Source organism: Pseudophryne corroboree, chromosome 8 (assembly GCF_028390025.1).
Source record: "Pseudophryne corroboree isolate aPseCor3 chromosome 8, aPseCor3.hap2, whole genome shotgun sequence".
In the NCBI taxonomy this organism is placed as follows: Eukaryota; Metazoa; Chordata; class Amphibia; order Anura; family Myobatrachidae; genus Pseudophryne; species Pseudophryne corroboree.
The window spans coordinates 151694085-151710726 of record NC_086451.1 but is presented as its reverse complement, the minus strand read 5'-3'; positions in this window follow the sequence as shown (position 1 = coordinate 151710726).

Here is a 16642-nt window from a genome sequence, read left to right as displayed (position 1 = left end):
AAGTGAATAAGCTACAGTGTCCAAGGTACTAAACATAATAAACTCTATGGGATGTCATAAGCAAGTCATTAGACTACTTTCCTACTAAATTTATAAGACATAAGCATTCAATATTTGAGTAAACAAAGAGAAAATAAAGCTATCTATTGGGTTTCACTAAAAAGTCCATTGGAAGACTTGACTATTGTTGTTAAAAGACATAGGCATTCATATTATAGAGCCACAAACCACACTAGTAAAATAAAAACATATTAACATGAGATTTGAACCAATGACAGTCTTAATTATATAGTGCAAACCCAACACCTTACTAACTGTGCTAACCAGACTGTGCATACCAGAAACCCAATTTATCAGAGATTTAAGTGAGTAAGCTACCGTGTCCAAGGTACTAAACATAATATATTCTATGGGGTGTCATACGCAAGTCATTAGAATACTTTTCTACTACAATTATAAGACATAAGCATTCAATATTTGAGTAAACAAAGAGAAAATAAAGCTATCTATTGGGTTTCACTAAAAAGTCCATTGGAAGACTTGACTATTGTTGTTAAAAGACATAGGCATTCATATTATAGAGCCACAAACCACACTAGTAAAATAAAAACATGATAACATGGGATTCGAACCAATGACAGTCAAAATGTGATAGTGCAAACCCAACACCTTACAAACTGTGCTAACCAGACTGTGCATACCAGACACACAATTTATCAGAGATTTAAGTGAATAAGCTACAGTGTCCAAGGTACTAAACATAATATATTCTATGGGGTGTCATAAGCAAGTCATTAGAATACTTTCCTACTCAATTTATAAGACATAAGCATTCAATATTTGAGTAAACAAAGAGAAAATAAAGCTATCTATTGGGTTTCACTAAAAAGTCAATTGGAAGACTTGACTTGTTGTTAAAAGACATAGGCATTCATATTATAGAGCCACAAACCACACTAGTAAAATAAAAACATATTAACAAGGGATTCTAACCAATGACAGTCTTAATTATATAGTGCAAACCCAACACCTTACTAACTGTGCTAACCAGACTGTGCATACCAGAAACACAATTTATCAGAGATTTAAGTGAATAAGCTACCGTGTCCAAGGTACTAAACATAATATATTCTATGGGGTGTCATACGCAGGTCATTAGAATACTTTCCTACTACAATTATAAGACATAAGCATTCAATATTTGAGTAAACAAAGAGAAAATAAAGCTTTCTATTGGGTTTCACTAAAAAGTCCATTGGAAGACTTGACTATTGTTGTTAAAAGACATAGGCATTCATATTATAGAGCCACAAACCACACTAGTAAAATAAAAACATGATAACATGGGATTCAAACCAATGACAGTCTTAATTTGAAAGTGCAAACCCAACACCTTACAAACTGTGCTAACCAGACTGTGCATACCAAACACACAATTTATCAGAGATTTAAGTGAATAAGCTACAGTGTCCAAGGTACTAAACATAATAAACTCTATGGGATGTCATAAGCAAGTCATTAGAATACTTTCCTACTAAATTTATAAGACATAAGCATTCAATATTTTAGTAAACAAAGAGAAAATAAAGCTTTCTATTGGGTTTCACTAAAAAGTCCATTGGAAGACTTGACTATTGTTGTTAAAAGACATAGGCATTCATATTATAGAGCCACAAAATACACTAGTAAAATAAAAACATGATAACATGGGACTTGAACCAATGACAGTCTTAATTTGATAGTGCAAACCCAACACCTTACTAACTGTGCTCACCAGACTGTGCATACCAGGTGCACAATTTATCAGAGATTTAAGTGAATAAGCTACAGTGTCCAAGGTACTAAACATAATATATTCTATGGGGTGTCATAAGCAAGTCTTTAGAATACTTTCCTACTTAATTTATAAGACATAAGCATTCAATATTTGAGTAAACAAAGAGAAAATAAAGCTATCTATTGGGTTTCACTAAAAAGTCCATTGGAAGACTTGACTATTGTTGTTAAAAGACATAGGCATTCATATTATAGAGCCACAAACCACACTAGTAAAATAAAAACATGATAACATGGGATTCGAACCAATGACAGTCTTAATTTGATAGTGCAAACCCAACACCTTACTAACTGTGCATACCAGGCGCACAATTTATCAGAGATTTAAGTGAATAAGCTACAGTGTCCAAGGTACTAAACATAATATATTCTATGGGGTGTCATAAGCAAGTCTTTAGAATACTTTCCTACTTAATTTATAAGACATAAGCATTCAATATTTGAGTAAACAAAGAGAAAATAAAGCTATCTATTGGGTTTCACTAAAAAGTCCATTGGAAGACTTGACTATTGTTGTTAAAAGACATAGGCATTCATATTATAGAGCCACAAACCACACTAGTAAAATAAAAACATGATAACATGGGATTCAAACTAATGACAGTCTTAATTTGATAGTGCAAATCCAACACCTTACTAACTGTGCTAACCAGACTGTGCATACCAAGCGCACAATTTATCAGAGATTTAAGAGAATAAGCTACAGTGTCCATGTACTAAACATAATATATTCTATGTGGTGTCATAAGCAAGTCATTAGAATACTTTCCTACTAAATTTATAAGACATAAGCATTCAATATTTGAGTAAACAAAGAAAAATAAAGCTATCTATTGGGTTTCACTAAAAAGTCCATTGGAAGACTTGACTATTGTTGTTAAAAGACATAGGCATTCATATTATAGAGCCACAAACCACACTAGTAAAATAAAAACATGATAACATGGGATTTGAACCAATGACAGTCTTAATTTGATAGTGCAAACCCAACACCTTACAAACTGTGCTAACCAGACTATGCATACCAGACAACCAATTTATCAGAGATTTAAGTGAATAAGCTACAGTGTCCAAGGTACTAAACATAATAAACTCTATGGGATGTCATAAGCAAGTCATTAGAATACTTTCCTACTCAATTTATAAGACATAAGCATTCAATATTTGAGTAAACAAAGAGAAAATAAAGCTATCTATTGGGTTTCACTAAAAAGTCCATTGGAAGACTTGACTATTGTTGTTAAAAGACATAGGCATTCATATTATAGAGCCACAAACCACACTAGTAAAATAAAAACATATTAACAAGGGATTCTAACCAATGACAGTCTTAATTATATAGTGCAAACCCAACACCTTACTAACTGTGCTAACCAGACTGTGCATACCAGAAACACAATTTATCAGAGATTTAAGTGAATAAGCTACCGTGTCCAAGGTACTAAACATAATATATTCTATGGGGTGTCATACGCAGGTCATTAGAATACTTTCCTACTACAATTATAAGACATAAGCATTCAATATTTGAGTAAACAAAGAGAAAATAAAGCTTTCTATTGGGTTTCACTAAAAAGTCCATTGGAAGACTTGACTATTGTTGTTAAAAGACATAGGCATTCATATTATAGAGCCACAAACCCCACTAGTAAAATAAAAACATGATAATGTGGGATTCGAACTAATGACAGTCTTAATTTGATAGTGCAAACCCAACACCTTACTAACTGTGCTCACCAGACTGTGCATACTAGGCGCACAATTTATCAGAGATTTAAGTGAATAAGCTACAGTGTCCAAGGTACTAAACATAATATATTCTATGGGGTGTCATAAGCAAGTCTTTAGAATACTTTCCTACTTAATTTATAAGACATAAGCATTCAATATTTGAGTAAACAAAGAGAAAATAAAGCTATCTATTGGGTTTCACTAAAAAGTCCATTGGAAGACTTGACTATTGTTGTTAAAAGACATAGGCATTCATATTATAGAGCCACAAACCACACTAGTAAAATAAAAACATGATAACATGGGATTTGAACCTATGACAGTCTTAATTTGATAGTGCAAATCCAACAACTTACTGACCGTGCTAACCAGACTGTGCATACCTGGCACTCATTTTATCAGTGATTTAAGTGAATAAGCTACAGTGTCCATGTACTAAACATAATATATTCTATGGGGTGTCATAAGCAAGTCATTAGAATACTTTCCTACTAAATTTATAAGACATAAGCATTCAATATTTGAGTAAACAAAGAGAAAATAAAGCTATCTATTGGATTTTACTAAAAAGTCCATTGGAAGACTTGACTATTGTTGTTAGAAGACATAGGTATTCATATTATAGAGCCACAAACCACACTAGTAAAATAAAAACATGATAACATGGGATTCGAACCAATGACAGTCAAAATTTGATAGTGCAAACCAAACACCTTACAAACTGTGCTAACCAGACTGTGCATACCAGACACACAATTTATCAGAGATTTAAGTGAATAAGCTACAGTGTCCAAGGTACTAAACATAATATATTCTATGGGGTGTCATAAGCAAGTCTTTAGAATACTTTTCTACTAAATTTATAAGACATAAGCATTCAATATTTGAGTAAACAAAGAGAAAATAAAGCTATCTATTGGGTTTCACTAAAAAGTCCATTGGAAGACTTGACTATTGTTGTTAAAAGACATAGGCATTCATATTATAGAGCCACAAACCACACTAGTAAAATAAAAACATGATAACATGGGATTTGAACCAATGACAGTCTTAATTTGATAGTGCAAATGCAACACCTTACTGACCGTGCTAACCAGACTGTGAATACAAGACACACAATTTATCAATGATTTAAGTGAATAAGCTACAGTGTCCAAGGTACTAAACATAATATATTCTATGGGGTGTCATAAGCAAGTCATTAGAATACTTTCCTACTAAATTTATAAGACATAAGCATTCAATATTTGAGTAAACAAAGAGAAAATAAAGCTATCTATTGGGTTTCACTAAAAAGTCCATTGGAAGACTTGACTATTGTTGTTAAAAGACATAGGCATTCATATTATAGAGCCACAAACCACACTAGTAAAATAAAAACATGATAACATGGGATTCAAACTAATGACAGTCTTAATTTGATAGTGCAAATCCAACACCTTACTAACTGTGCTAACCAGACTGTGCATACCAAGCGCACAATTTATCAGAGATTTAAGAGAATAAGCTACAGTGTCCATGTACTAAACATAATATATTCTATGTGGTGTCATAAGCAAGTCATTAGAATACTTTCCTACTAAATTTATAAGACATAAGCATTCAATATTTGAGTAAACAAAGAAAAATAAAGCTATCTATTGGGTTTCACTAAAAAGTCCATTGGAAGACTTGACTATTGTTGTTAAAAGACATAGGCATTCATATTATAGAGCCACAAACCACACTAGTAAAATAAAAACATGATAACATGGGATTTGAACCAATGACAGTCTTAATTTGATAGTGCAAACCCAACACCTTACAAACTGTGCTAACCAGACTATGCATACCAGACAACCAATTTATCAGAGATTTAAGTGAATAAGCTACAGTGTCCAAGGTACTAAACATAATAAACTCTATGGGATGTCATAAGCAAGTCATTAGAATACTTTCCTACTCAATTTATAAGACATAAGCATTCAATATTTGAGTAAACAAAGAGAAAATAAAGCTATCTATTGGGTTTCACTAAAAAGTCCATTGGAAGACTTGACTATTGTTGTTAAAAGACATAGGCATTCATATTATAGAGCCACAAACCACACTAGTAAAATAAAAACATATTAACAAGGGATTCTAACCAATGACAGTCTTAATTATATAGTGCAAACCCAACACCTTACTAACTGTGCTAACCAGACTGTGCATACCAGAAACACAATTTATCAGAGATTTAAGTGAATAAGCTACCGTGTCCAAGGTACTAAACATAATATATTCTATGGGGTGTCATACGCAGGTCATTAGAATACTTTCCTACTACAATTATAAGACATAAGCATTCAATATTTGAGTAAACAAAGAGAAAATAAAGCTTTCTATTGGGTTTCACTAAAAAGTCCATTGGAAGACTTGACTATTGTTGTTAAAAGACATAGGCATTCATATTATAGAGCCACAAACCCCACTAGTAAAATAAAAACATGATAATGTGGGATTCGAACTAATGACAGTCTTAATTTGATAGTGCAAACCCAACACCTTACTAACTGTGCTCACCAGACTGTGCATACTAGGCGCACAATTTATCAGAGATTTAAGTGAATAAGCTACAGTGTCCAAGGTACTAAACATAATATATTCTATGGGGTGTCATAAGCAAGTCTTTAGAATACTTTCCTACTTAATTTATAAGACATAAGCATTCAATATTTGAGTAAACAAAGAGAAAATAAAGCTATCTATTGGGTTTCACTAAAAAGTCCATTGGAAGACTTGACTATTGTTGTTAAAAGACATAGGCATTCATATTATAGAGCCACAAACCACACTAGTAAAATAAAAACATGATAACATGGGATTTGAACCTATGACAGTCTTAATTTGATAGTGCAAATCCAACAACTTACTGACCGTGCTAACCAGACTGTGCATACCTGGCACTCATTTTATCAGTGATTTAAGTGAATAAGCTACAGTGTCCATGTACTAAACATAATATATTCTATGGGGTGTCATAAGCAAGTCATTAGAATACTTTCCTACTAAATTTATAAGACATAAGCATTCAATATTTGAGTAAACAAAGAGAAAATAAAGCTATCTATTGGATTTTACTAAAAAGTCCATTGGAAGACTTGACTATTGTTGTTAGAAGACATAGGTATTCATATTATAGAGCCACAAACCACACTAGTAAAATAAAAACATGATAACATGGGATTCGAACCAATGACAGTCAAAATTTGATAGTGCAAACCAAACACCTTACAAACTGTGCTAACCAGACTGTGCATACCAGACACACAATTTATCAGAGATTTAAGTGAATAAGCTACAGTGTCCAAGGTACTAAACATAATATATTCTATGGGGTGTCATAAGCAAGTCTTTAGAATACTTTTCTACTAAATTTATAAGACATAAGCATTCAATATTTGAGTAAACAAAGAGAAAATAAAGCTATCTATTGGGTTTCACTAAAAAGTCCATTGGAAGACTTGACTATTGTTGTTAAAAGACATAGGCATTCATATTATAGAGCCACAAACCACACTAGTAAAATAAAAACATGATAACATGGGATTTGAACCAATGACAGTCTTAATTTGATAGTGCAAATGCAACACCTTACTGACCGTGCTAACCAGACTGTGAATACAAGACACACAATTTATCAATGATTTAAGTGAATAAGCTACAGTGTCCAAGGTACTAAACATAATATATTCTATGGGGTGTCATAAGCAAGTCATTAGAATACTTTCCTACTAAATTTATAAGACATAAGCATTCAATATTTGAGTAAACAAAGAGAAAATAAAGCTATCTATTGGATTTTACTAAAAAGTCCATTGGAAGACTTGACTATTGTTGTTAGAAGACATAGGTATTCATATTATAGAGCCACAAACCACACTAGTAAAATAAAAACATGATAACAAGGGATTCGAACCAATGACAGTCTTAATTTGATAGTGCAAACCCAACACCTTACTAACTGTGCTAACCTGACTGTGCATACCAAACATACAATTTATCAGAGATTTAAGTGAATAAGCTTCAGTGTCCAAGGTACTAAACATAATATATTCTATGGGGTGTCATAAGCAAGTCATTAGAATACTTTCCTACTAAATTTATAAGACATAAGCATTCAATATTTGAGTAAACAAAGAGAAAATAAAGCTATCTATTGGGTTTCACTAAAAAGTCCATTGGAAGACTTGACTATTGTTGTTAAAAGACATAGGCATTCATATTATAGAGCCACAAACCACACTAGTAAAATAAAAACATGATAACATGGGATTTGAACCAATGACAGTCTTAATTTGATAGTGCAAACCCAACACCTTACTGACCGTGCTAACCAGACTGTGAACACAAGACACCCAATTTATCAATGATTTAAGTGAATAAGCTACAGTGTCCAAGGTACTAAACATAATATATTCTATGGGGTGTCATAAGCAAGTCATTAGAATACTTTCCTACTAAATTTATAAGACATAAGCATTCAATATTTGAGTAAACAAAGAGAAAATAAAGCTATCTATTGGATTTTACTAAAAAGTCCATTGGAAGACTTGACTATTGTTGTTAGAAGACATAGGTATTCATATTATAGAGCCACAAACCACACTAGTAAAATAAAAACATGATAACAAGGGATTCGAACCAATGACAGTCTTAATTTGATAGTGCAAACCCAACACCTTACTAACTGTGCTAACCTGACTGTGCATACCAAACATACAATTTATCAGAGATTTAAGTGAATAAGCTTCAGTGTCCAAGGTACTAAACATAATATATTCTATGGGGTGTCATAAGCAAGTCATTAGAATACTTTCCTACTAAATTTATAAGACATAAGCATTCAATATTTGAGTAAACAAAGAGAAAATAAAGCTATCTATTGGGTTTCACTAAAAAGTCCATTGGAAGACTTGACTATTGTCGTTAAAAGACATAGGCATTCATATTATAGAGCCACATACCACACTAGTAAAATAAAAACATAATAACATTGGATTCGAAACAATGACAGTCTTAATTATATAGTGCAAACCCAACACCTTACTAACTGTGCTAACCAGACTGTGCATACCTGAAACACAATTTATCAGAGATTTAAGTGAATAAGCTACCGTGTCCAAGGTACTAAACATAATATATTCTAGGGGGTGTCATACGCAAGTCATTAGAATACTTTCCTACTACAATTATAAGACATAAGCATTCAATATTTGAGTAAACAAAGAGAAAATGAAGCTATCTATTGGGTTTCACTAAAAAGTCCATTGGAAGACTTGACTATTGTTGTTAAAAGACATAGGCATTCATATTATAGAGCCACAAACCACACTAGTAAAATAAAAACATGATAACATGGGATTTGAACCAATGACAGTCTTAATTCGATAGTGCAAACCCAACACCTTACAAACTGTGCTAACCAGACTGTGCATACCAGACGCACAATTTATCAGAGATTTAAGTGAATAAGCTACAGTGTCCAAGGTACTAAACATAATAAACTCTATGGGATGTCATAAGCAAGTCATTAGAATACTTTCCTACTAAATTTATAAGACATAAGCATTCAATATTTTAGTAAACAAAGAGAAAATAAAGCTTTCTATTGGGTTTCACTAAAAAGTCCATTGGAAGACTTGACTATTGTTGTTAAAAGACATAGGCATTCATATTATATAGCCACAAACCACACTAGTAAAATAAAAACATGATAACATTGGATTTGAACCTATGACAGTCTTAATTTGATAGTGCAAACCCAACAACATACTGACCGTGCTAACCAGACTGTGCATACCAGACACCCAATTTATCAGAGATTTAAGTGAATAAGCTACAGTGTCCAAGGTACTAAACATAATATATTCTATGGGGTGTCATAAGCAAGTCATTAGAATACTTTCCTACTAAATTTATAAGACATAAGCATTCAATATTTGAGTAAACAAAGAGAAAATAAAGCTATCTATTGGGTTTCACTAAAAAGTCCATTGGAAGACTTGACTATTGTTGTTAAAAGACATAGGCATTCATATTATAGAGCCACAAACCACACTAGTAAAATAAAAACATGATAACGTGAGATTCGAACTAATGACAGTCTTAATTTGATAGTGCAAATCCAACACCTTACTAACTGTGCTAACCATACTGTGCATGCCAAGTGCACAATTTATCAGAGATTTAAGTGAATAAGCTACAGTGTCCAAGGTACTAAACATAATATATTCTATGGGGTGTCATAAGCAAGTCTTTAGAATACTTTCCTACTAAATTTATAAGACATAAGCATTCAATATTTGAGTAAACAAAGAGAAAATAAAGCTATCTATTGGGTTTCACTAAAAAGTCCATTGGAAGACTTGACTATTGTTGTTAAAAGACATAGGCATTCATATTATAGAGCCACAAACCACACTAGTAAAATAAAAACATGATAACATGGGATTTAAACCTATGACAGTCTTAATTTGATAGTGCAAACCCAACACCTTACTAACCAGACTGTGCATACCAGGCACACAATTTATCAGTTATTTAAGTGAATAAGCTACAGTGTCCAAGGTACTAAACATAATATATTCTATGGGGTGTCATAAGCAAGTCATTAGAATACTTTCCTACTAAATTTATAAGACATAAGCATTCAATATTTGAGTAAACAAAGAGAAAATAAAGCTATCTATTGGGTTTCACTAAAAAGTCCATTGGAAGACTTGACTATTGTTGTTAAAAGACATAGGCATTCATATTATAGAGCCACAAACCACACTAGTAAAATAAAAACATGATAACATGGGGTTCGAACTAATGACAGTCTTAATTTGATAGTGCAAACCCAACACCTTACTAACTGTGCTCACCAGACTGTGCATACCAGGCGCACAATTTATCAGAGATTTAAGTGAATAAGCTACAGTGTCCAAGGTACTAAACATAATATATTCTATGGGGTGTCATAAGCAAGTCTTTAGAATACTTTCCTACTTAATTTATAAGACATAAGCATTCAATATTTGAGTAAACAAAGAGAAAATAAAGCTATCTATTGGGTTTCAGTAAAAAGTCCATTGGAAGACTTGACTATTGTTGTTAAAAGACATAGGCATTCATATTATAGAGCCACAAACCACACTAGTAAAATAAAAACATGATAACATGGGATTTGAACCTATGACAGTCTTAATTTGATAGCGCAAACCCAACAACTTACTGACCGTGCTAACCAGACTGCGCATACCTGGCACGCAATTTATCAGTGATTTAAGTGAATAAGCTACAGTGTCCATGTACTAAACATAATATATTCTATGGGGTGTCATAAGCAAGTCATTAGAATACTTTCCTACTAAATTTATAAGACATAAGCATTCAATATTTGAGTAAACAAAGAGAAAATAAAGCTATCTATTGGATTTTACTAAAAAGTCCATTGGAAGACTTGACTATTGTTGTTAGAAGACATAGGTATTCATATTATAGAGCCACAAACCACACTAGTAAAATAAAAACATGATAACATGGGATTTGAACCAATGACAGTCTTAATTTTATAGTGCAAACCCAACACCTTACTGACCGTGCTAACCAGACTGTGAACACAAGACACCCAATTTATCAATGATTTAAGTGAATAAGCTACAGTGTCCAAGGTACTAAACATAATATATTCTATGGGGTGTCATAAGCAAGTCATTAGAATACTTTCCTACTAAATTTATAAGACATAAGCATTCAATATTTGAGTAAACAAAGAGAAAATAAAGCTATCTATTGGGTTTCACTAAAAAGTCCATTGGAAGACTTGACTATTGTTGTTAAAAGACATAGGCATTCATATTATAGAGCCACAAACCACACTAGTAAAATAAAAACATAATAACATTGGATTCGAAACAATGACAGTCTTAATTAGATAGTGCAAACCCAACACCTTACTAACTGTGCTAACCAGACTGTGCATACCTGAAACACAATTTATCAGAGATTTAAGTGAATAAGCTACCGTGTCCAAGGTACTAAACATAATATATTCTATGGGGTGTCATAAGCAAGTCATTAGAATACTTTCCTACTAAATTTATAAGACATAAGCATTCAATATTTGAGTAAACAAAGAGAAAATAAAGCTATCTATTGGGTTTCACTAAAAAGTCCATTGGAAGACTTGACTATTGTTGTTAAAAGACATAGGCATTCATATTATAGAGCCACAAACCACACTAGTAAAATAAAAACATGATAACGTGAGATTCGAACTAATGACAGTCTTAATTTGATAGTGCAAATCCAACACCTTACTAACTGTGCTAACCAGACTGTGCATGCCAAGTGCACAATTTATCAGAGATTTAAGTGAATAAGCTACAGTGTCCAAGGTACTAAACATAATATATTCTATGGGGTGTCATAAGCAAGTCTTTAGAATACTTTCCTACTAAATTTATAAGACATAAGCATTCAATATTTGAGTAAACAAAGAGAAAATAAAGCTATCTATTGGATTTTACTAAAAAGTCCATTGGAAGACTTGACTATTGTTGTTAGAAGACATAGGTATTCATATTATAGAGCCACAAACCACACTAGTAAAATAAAAACATGATAACATGGGATTCGAACCAATGACAGTCTTAATTTGATAGTGCAAACCCAACACCTTACTAACTGTGCTAACCTGACTGTGCATACCAAACATACAATTTATCAGAGATTTAAGTGAATAAGCTTCAGTGTCCAAGGTACTAAACATAATATATTCTATGGGGTGTCATAAGCAAGTCATTAGAATACTTTTCTACTAAATTTATAAGACATAAGCATTCAATATTTGAGTAAACAAAGAGAAAATAAAGCTATCTATTGGGTTTCACTAAAAAGTCCATTGGAAGACTTGACTATTGTTGTTAAAAGACATAGGCATTCATATTATAGAGCCACAAACCACACTAGTAAAATAAAAACATGATAACATGGGATTTGAACCAATGACAGTCTTAATTTGATAGTGCAAACCCAACACCTTACTGACCGTGCTAACCAGACTGTGAACACAAGACACCCAATTTATCAATGATTTAAGTGAATAAGCTACAGTGTCCAAGGTACTAAACATAATATATTCTATGGGGTGTCATAAGCAAGTCATTAGAATACTTTCCTACTAAATTTATAAGACATAAGCATTCAATATTTGAGTAAACAAAAAGAAAATAAAGCTATCTATTGGGTTTCACTAAAAAGTCCATTGGAAGACTTGACTATTGTTGTTAAAAGACATAGGCATTCATATTATAGAGCCACAAACCACACTAGTAAAATAAAAACATGATAACATGGGATTTGAACCAATGACAGTCTTAATTTGATAGTGCAAACCCAACACCTTACTGACCGTGCTAACCAGACTGTGAACACAAGACACCCAATTTATCAATGATTTAAGTGAATAAGCTACAGTGTCCAAGGTACTAAACATAATATATTCTATGGGGTGTCATAAGCAAGTCATTAGAATACTTTCCTACTAAATTTATAAGACATAAGCATTCAATATTTGAGTAAACAAAGAGAAAATAAAGCTATCTATTGGGTTTCACTAAAAAGTCCATTTGAAGGCTTGACTATTGTTGTTAAAAGACATAGGCATTCATATTATAGAGCCACAAACCACACTAGTAAAATAAAAACATAATAACATTGGATTCGAAACAATGACAGTCTTAATTAGATAGTGCAAACCCAACACCTTACTAACTGTGCTAACCAGACTGTGCATACCTGAAACACAATTTATCAGAGATTTAAGTGAATAAGCTACCGTGTCCAAGGTACTAAACATAATATATTCTATGGGGTGTCATAAGCAAGTCATTAGAATACTTTCCTACTAAATTTATAAGACATAAGCATTCAATATTTGAGTAAACAAAGAGAAAATAAAGCTATCTATTGGGTTTCACTAAAAAGTCCATTGGAAGACTTGACTATTGTTGTTAAAAGACATAGGCATTCATATTATAGAGCCACAAACCACACTAGTAAAATAAAAACATGATAACGTGAGATTCGAACTAATGACAGTCTTAATTTGATAGTGCAAATCCAACACCTTACTAACTGTGCTAACCAGACTGTGCATGCCAAGTGCACAATTTATCAGAGATTTAAGTGAATAAGCTACAGTGTCCAAGGTACTAAACATAATATATTCTATGGGGTGTCATAAGCAAGTCTTTAGAATACTTTCCTACTAAATTTATAAGACATAAGCATTCAATATTTGAGTAAACAAAGAGAAAATAAAGCTATCTATTGGGTTTCACTAAAAAGTCCATTGGAAGACTTGACTATTGTTGTTAAAAGACATAGGCATTCATATTATAGAGCCACAAACCACACTAGTAAAATAAAAACATGATAACATGGGATTTAAACCTATGACAGTCTTAATTTGATAGTGCAAACCCAACACCTTACTAACCAGACTGTGCATACCAGGCACACAATTTATCAGTTATTTAAGTGAATAAGCTACAGTGTCCAAGGTACTAAACATAATATATTCTATGGGGTGTCATAAGCAAGTCATTAGAATACTTTCCTACTAAATTTATAAGACATAAGCATTCAATATTTGAGTAAACAAAGAGAAAATAAAGCTATCTATTGGGTTTCACTAAAAAGTCCATTGGAAGACTTGACTATTGTTGTTAAAAGACATAGGCATTCATATTATAGAGCCACAAACCACACTAGTAAAATAAAAACATGATAACATGGGATTCGAACTAATGACAGTCTTAATTTGATAGTGCAAACCCAACACCTTACTAACTGTGCTCACCAGACTGTGCATACCAGGCCCACAATTTATCAGAGATTTAAGTGAATAAGCTACAGTGTCCAAGGTACTAAACATAATATATTCTATGGGGTGTCATAAGCAAGTCTTTAGAATACTTTCCTACTTAATTTATAAGACATAAGCATTCAATATTTGAGTAAACAAAGAGAAAATAAAGCTATCTATTGGGTTTCAGTAAAAAGTCCATTGGAAGACTTGACTATTGTTGTTAAAAGACATAGGCATTCATATTATAGAGCCACAAACCACACTAGTAAAATAAAAACATGATAACATGGGATTTGAAACTATGACAGTCTTAATTTGATAGCGCAAACCCAACAACTTACTGACCGTGCTAACCAGACTGCGCATACCTGGCACGCAATTTATCAGTGATTTAAGTGAATAAGCTACAGTGTCCATGTACTAAACATAATATATTCTATGGGGTGTCATAAGCAAGTCATTAGAATACTTTCCTACTAAATTTATAAGACATAAGCATTCAATATTTGAGTAAACAAAGAGAAAATAAAGCTATCTATTGGATTTTACTAAAAAGTCCATTGGAAGACTTGACTATTGTTGTTAGAAGACATAGGTATTCATATTATAGAGCCACAAACCACACTAGTAAAATAAAAACATGATAACATGGGATTCGAACCAATGACAGTCTTAATTTGATAGTGCAAACCCAACACCTTACTAACTGTGCTAACCTGACTGTGCATACCAAACGTACAATTTATCAGAGATTTAAGTGAATAAGCTTCAGTGTCCAAGGTACTAAACATAATATATTCTATGGGGTGTCATAAGCAAGTCATTAGAATACTTTCCTACTAAATTTATAAGACATAAGCATTCAATATTTGAGTAAACAAAGAGAAAATAAAGCTATCTATTGGGTTTCACTAAAAAGTCCATTGGAAGACTTGACTATTGTTGTTAAAAGACATAGGCATTCATATTATAGAGCCACAAACCACACTAGTAAAATAAAAACATGATAACATGGGATTTGAACCAATGACAGTCTTAATTTGATAGTGCAAACCCAACACCTTACTGACCGTGCTAACCAGACTGTGAACACAAGACACCCAATTTATCAATGATTTAAGTGAATAAGCTACAGTGTCCAAGGTACTAAACATAATATATTCTATGGGGTGTCATAAGCAAGTCATTAGAATACTTTCCTACTAAATTTATAAGACATAAGCATTCAATATTTGAGTAAACAAAGAGAAAATAAAGCTATCTATTGGGTTTCACTAAAAAGTCCATTGGAAGACTTGACTATTGTTGTTAAAAGACATAGGCATTCATATTATAGAGCCACAAACCACACTAGTAAAATAAAAACATGATAACATGGGATTTGAACCAATGACAGTCTTAATTTGATAGTGCAAACCCAACACCTTACTGACCGTGCTAACCAGACTGTGAACACAAGACACCCAATTTATCAATGATTTAAGTGAATAAGCTACAGTGTCCAAGGTACTAAACATAATATATTCTATGGGGTGTCATAAGCAAGTCATTAGAATACTTTCCTACTAAATTTATAAGACATAAGCATTCAATATTTGAGTAAACAAAGAGAAAATAAAGCTATCTATTGGGTTTCACTAAAAAGTCCATTTGAAGGCTTGACTATTGTTGTTAAAAGACATAGGCATTCATATTATAGAGCCACAAACCACACTAGTAAAATAAAAACATAATAACATTGGATTCGAAACAATGACAGTCTTAATTAGATAGTGCAAACCCAACACCTTACTAACTGTGCTAACCAGACTGTGCATACCTGAAACACAATTTATCAGAGATTTAAGTGAATAAGCTACCGTGTCCAAGGTACTAAACATAATATATTCTATGGGGTGTCATAAGCAAGTCATTAGAATACTTTCCTACTAAATTTATAAGACATAAGCATTCAATATTTGAGTAAACAAAGAGAAAATAAAGCTATCTATTGGGTTTCACTAAAAAGTCCATTGGAAGACTTGACTATTGTTGTTAAAAGACATAGGCATTCATATTATAGAGCCACAAACCACACTAGTAAAATAAAAACATGATAACGTGAGATTCGAACTAATGACAGTCTTAATTTGATAGTGCAAATCCAACACCTTACTAACTGTGCTAACCAGACTGTGCATGCCAAGTGCACAA